At 37.8% G+C, this 5,745-nt stretch overlaps 1 non-coding gene across 1 annotated transcript; it reads right to left on the bottom strand.

Annotated features, from left to right (window-relative positions):
* Positions 1-4,515: 4,515 nt before the first annotated feature.
* On the bottom strand, positions 4,516-4,590 carry trnap-ugg. The gene has a single exon. It is a non-coding gene; the product is annotated as a tRNA-Pro (tRNA).
* Positions 4,591-5,745: the final 1,155 nt, after the last annotated feature.

Below are 5,745 nucleotides of genomic sequence, written 5' to 3'. Positions count from 1 at the left end.
TCTGATTGATACTCACTTCTGGAGAACGTTTTTTTCCGAAGCGTTAAGTGCAACCCTCTCGCTCACTGTCAAATCCCGCGCGTCCAATGAGAGGCCTGGAAAGAGAGAGAGCCAAAATGTGTCAACCAATTGCAGATGAGAGAAATAACAACTCCTGGAAGTGGAATCCGAAACTGGACCCTCGTAACTGACCATCCAGCACTAAATTGACATCGTCAGGGGTTTATGGAAAAAATAGGACTACATTTATTTGATAAATATAATAAAAATTGTTCCCGAGAGTGAAATAGCTAATATTCCCATTCCAATAATTAAACATGACCTACAAATATGTTACTAAAATTGATTAAAATTACATATTTATCTATGTATAGTTGTGCAATGATAAACTGTCACTGAAAGCCTCCATACACAGCTACTGGATGTGCCAAGACGTTATGCGTAAAGTGCCGGGAACAAGTTATTTTTTCCAACTAATCACATTTTCTAATGCGTCGGTATATAAAGGTTGGCTTCCTCATTTTGATAAGGGTCCAATATAGGACCTCTCACTGTCTTCTTATCACGTATCATAACCTACTGCACGAGTAGGGCTTTATTTGATTACAAAATTAGCATATTTAATTAAGTTATATTAGAGCTTCATGAACAGCTGAAAATCAGAGTGAGCTCGAGGACCATGACAGGTGGCCTGGTCAGAAGCATGATTATTTGTTTGAGGGGAAAATATAGAAGAGAATATTGATCTTTACCAACTTATTGAAACGTTGTATCTATAGCTGTATACGGTGTACTAGAAGACACTGATAACAAGGCTTAAGATTCGTTTTATTTTCATCTATTCTTTTCCCGCATGTTGCTGGTAGAGTCAGGGCGCAATTGGGAGGCCAAATATAGAAAACTGTTTAGCAAAGCCATCTAAATAGCCTATCTAATGCATAACGTTTACACACTCAAACATTTAAAAAAGGGGTTGGCAATGTTTTCTTATCATATCTTTCAAAGTGGAGAAGATTTGACAAACGGAATAGAATTGTAATTATTGAGTTATTACAAGGTTTTTATGGTAGACCTAATCATATTTACTATTTGACTATAGCCTAATCAATACATTACAGGATTTTTCAGAAAACGTGAGTGTGCCACTAGAAAAAAAGAGACGGTACAAACACGTATGAAATATGTCCTATATATGGTGGGTTAATGTTGAACTAAGCAGTGTTATCTAGTTATGTGGGCCCGCTATAAAGCATTTGTGCAAACATTTAGTATCAGAGATAAAACAACAGTGCACAAGACATACCATGAATAAACTTACTTGTAGATCACTTTTTTTATTAGGAAAGTTTTTAGTTTGAGACCCCTTGACTCGAATCAAACGAGGTTTCCATGGGCGAAGACACACCACGTATAGAAAATAAAAAGTCGCTTGGTAAACCATTCATTTCAAACAAGCATGACATTTATTTTATTATTATAATTAATGTAGGCTACGTATTGTTGTATGTTTCTGCCTAAAGATTTGAGGATACTCTAATTAAAAGCGCTGTATAACAAATTAAATTAATAATAAAATAATTATTCTAAAATTAATATCAAAATGTAAACAATAGTCTTGGAGTTATGGTAAAACTATAATTTCATAGACCTACAAAATTACAAACTTTTGGTTGCATATTAGTCTATCATTTGATGATGAAATTATCCTACAGTCTAAATGCAAACCTGGTGCAGCAACGAAACTAACTGGACTCCCTGGGTCCTGGATAAATAAACTGCCGATCAATCACCAGCTGAGAATTACTCGTTAATGATGCATGAATATAGGCTATTAATTCAGAGTAAATAATAATTAAATAGCGGTCTAAATTATCATTAAGGACAACAAGGTTGAAACATGTTCATTAATCCAGAAATTCTTTAGAAAATATAGGAGAAGTAAACGAAGATTACTTTAATTCAAGATGTGATCGCTGAAGGCCTATCAATGTAGAACTTGAAATTCATAATCCATAAATGTTGAAAATATTTAAATACAAATGTGAAGAAAAAAAAACACAAAAACAGTCAATTGTTGTGGCACTTTCTCGTCCAAAGATGAACCTATCACATAGGTTACAGTCCTATTGGGCTACATGTTAAATTAAAATACTTGTCAACCATTATTAAAACGTAAAACGGGAAGGAGGTTGAGGTTGGGTGAATAAAAAATGTAAAATGTAATGTAATGTAAATGTAATAAAAGCTAATATTTGCAAGGAATGGGTTTGTTATGGAGTATAACGAACCGATGGCGGATATAACCGAGCATCAATTGTGATGAATATGGTAACCATGTAACAATATTGTAGTGATGCATCAAACAAACTTTGATATAGGGTTATGAACAACATTATGCAATGTGCAAACGCTAACACTTAAAATGTATTAAGCATGCCTGGATTTTTTGAGTGCCCCCTGCCGTGGCCACGTAGCCCTAAAATGGCGCAAGGCAAAATGTGCACATAATATCCAATATTCCAGGACAAAGAGTGTGAATCCCTCAGAGCAGTGCTTGACTTGGACTAAAATAGGTGCCTGTACTCATTTTGGTAGCCGGTATTGTTTACATTTAGGTGCAGGAGCTCCACAATACTTTTGAGCTACTATTATATAAGAGGAATAGGAGCTCAAGCAGTAGAACATGTGAGGTGCCGGTACTCAGCTCTGGTGAGCTCCTGCCAAGTCAAGCACTCCCTCATAGCCTCAGGGAAGAATTGAGGATATAATATTAAAATACTCGAGCACTGTTGACGATTCTCAAAAGCATTTAGATCCCAATTTATATTACTGGAAAATGTAACATCTCGTCACTAATTTACCCAATTAGGGTTGTCCATTTCAGATTATCATCATGAGGGTTTTTCATAACAGCCTTATTAGCTCATCTGTGGAATAAGATATAGGTTACTTCTTAGTTTCCACTATCTAGCCGGATATCATTTTGTTGATTATGAAGGGGTTAAAGACTTCAACACCCACCGTTCACATTCAATTAGTGCAATAAGTCGTTTGACCCCGTGACCCCGGGGAAATAAACCATGCAACAGAGGAAACAGGTCGGGGCGCAGTAGGCTAAACCATCCAAAATGACAACACATCGGCTGTTATAACACTTACAAATGAACTGACAGTTTAGGCTATAGGCGACCCGGTCCTCTTTACATCAACTGACAGCTCAGGGCCTCGTTTCCCAGAGCCTTAGTAGCATTAAGATCATCATTAGAACCTTGTTACGATGTATCTTTAGTAGCCGAGGTGTTTCCCCGAGCCCTCGTTAGTAACATGGCTCTTAATTTCAATCATATTCAAATACATTTCATGTTCAATCAATTGAGTTCTAATTTCCTACTAGGCTACGGTCTGTCATTTTTCCCTCAATGTGTTTCATGTGTGACATGTACGCAATGATGTGCCCAATCTGTGATTTAGTGCATTATTATTGGGTAAATCAAATTTAAGCATAATAAGCCGCCTCAATAGCCCATTTGCAGCCATAGGTGGTCATTTCTCTATAGGAGCTGATACGTCGTCAGTATTGTGGAATCATTATAATGTTAAGGTAAGATTTCAATGGCGAAAGCTGATCTGAGAGCAGCGCTGATTTTCTTTCGATCCTATCAGTACGGACAGTCTAACGACGCACTTAGCGAACGTTCTCTCTATGTGCTTGTTTGGGAAACACTTAAAAAGTTGGCTCATAAATAATGATCTATCTGGTACGATCATCAGGTTAAATTACATCACAACTGGGAAACGAGGCCCAGGGCCCGGTTTCCCGATAGCGATGGAATTTAGGTTTAGGAGAGTTTCCTAAAACACCACACAGAGTGAACGGTCGCTAAGTGCGTCGTTGGAGCATGTGTCTATACTGAGTATTGAAAGTAAGCGAGCTCTGCTCTCAGATCAGCTTTCTCCATTCAAATCTTACCTTAACATTATAATTATTTCACAATACTGGCGACGGATCACCCACTGGGCAAAAACTGGTTGAATCATGTCATTTCAACCAAAAAAAATAAATATGATTACGTTGAAACAACATAGAAAACTGATTGGATTTGCAAAACCTCATCCAGCAACAAACTCTCACAGTCAGTGCAGAATTATACATTCATCCACATTCTCTAAACGTCAAATTTCGAAGTTGCTCCGAATGTCAAATTTTGAAGTTAATGGTTAAGTTCACGCACTCATTCCGAATGGAGAAGGTAAGAGTTTGGGATAGGGTTAAAACAAAAAATTTAAAACCAGTGATCCCGAGTCATGGGTTCACACCCATCCACCACCCTAGCAAAACCCAAGCCTAGTCTACTTGATGGTAACAGCGCTCACTTTTGCCCCTAGTGGCCGGTTTTGAGGGCATTTTCCGATGTCCTCTGGATAGAAGTCCAATTTCATTTAACATTTTAGTCATTTAGCAGACGCTCTTATCCATAGCGACTTACAGTTATTGAGTGCATAAATTTTTTATACTGGCCCCAGTGGGAATCGAACCCACAACCCTGGCGTTCCAAGCGCAATGCTCTACCAACTGAGCTACACGGGGTCAGTATGCCATGACATCAATCTTCAAGGATCTCCCTGCAAGTATGGGCATTTCGTCTTTTTGCCGCCAAACTTTTAACCTAAATCCAATGACATGGTGAAATGTTTTGTTGATTTCACGTTAGTTGACAACTCAACCAAATGTAAATCCAGACCAGACATTGAACTGACGTCTGTGCCCAGTGGGCGGCTCCTATTACCACTAAATATTGAGGCGGCTTATTTTAATGCTTACCCAATAAAAATTCCCCAAATCGCAGATTTGGCACATCATTGCGTAAATGTTAGGATGCACATCATGAAATATATTGAGATAAATATAGAACTCAATTGATTGAACATTACATGTATTTCAATATGTTTCAAATATGCATAGCCTACTGTTTATATTTTAATGCAGTCATCTCGGTTCATTTGAAACATATTTTTACACATTGCTTGTTTGTATCAATTGCAAAGACATTGGCAACTTTGTATTTGTAGTCAACTTTGTTCTGAAGTTATCCGCAGTAACACAGAGACTGAAAACCATGTGATTCTATGTTTAGAAAATATGTTTGTGTATAAATTGATGCAGCAGTGGAAAAAAAACATATAAGGACGCACTTAGGCCTAGCTGTTCTACGACTGCTCTGAGGCAGGCGTTAGATTACAAACGTTTTCAAGTGCAACATTAATAACGATTGTTTTGGGAAAGAGCTCAGAGATTTAAGATGATCCTATGAAGGTTCTAACGATGAACTTAGCCTTGAAGAGCGACTGCCTTTAAAAAGCAACGTATGCATGTATGAAACCGGCCTGTGGCATCGATTCGAGTCAGAAACAGTTATTCTAGTGTCAAAATTGACTACAAAATGTAAATAGGATAATTTGTCATAAAGTCAGTCTCGTTTAAAACGAAGTTTGGAACATCCGTGCATCACAACGGGTAAATGAAGGTTGAGTTTTGATTTGTGATGTCCATTTACCCACTAACATGGGGTGAACAGCAGCGGTGATGCGCTCTATCCAATAGCATAGACAGTGAGACAGACCTGCCCAGCAGCTCGGACTTTGTTTACATAAGACAACACATTGCGCATTTCTTTACTTCAGAAATACTGCACCAAACACCTTAGTTAGGTGTACAATTGCGCAACTAAAACATCCTTGGCAAAA

Source organism: Coregonus clupeaformis, unplaced genomic scaffold (assembly GCF_020615455.1).
Source record: "Coregonus clupeaformis isolate EN_2021a unplaced genomic scaffold, ASM2061545v1 scaf0236, whole genome shotgun sequence".
In the NCBI taxonomy this organism is placed as follows: Eukaryota; Metazoa; Chordata; class Actinopteri; order Salmoniformes; family Salmonidae; genus Coregonus; species Coregonus clupeaformis.
This window is presented reverse-complemented; position numbering and strand designations above follow the sequence as displayed.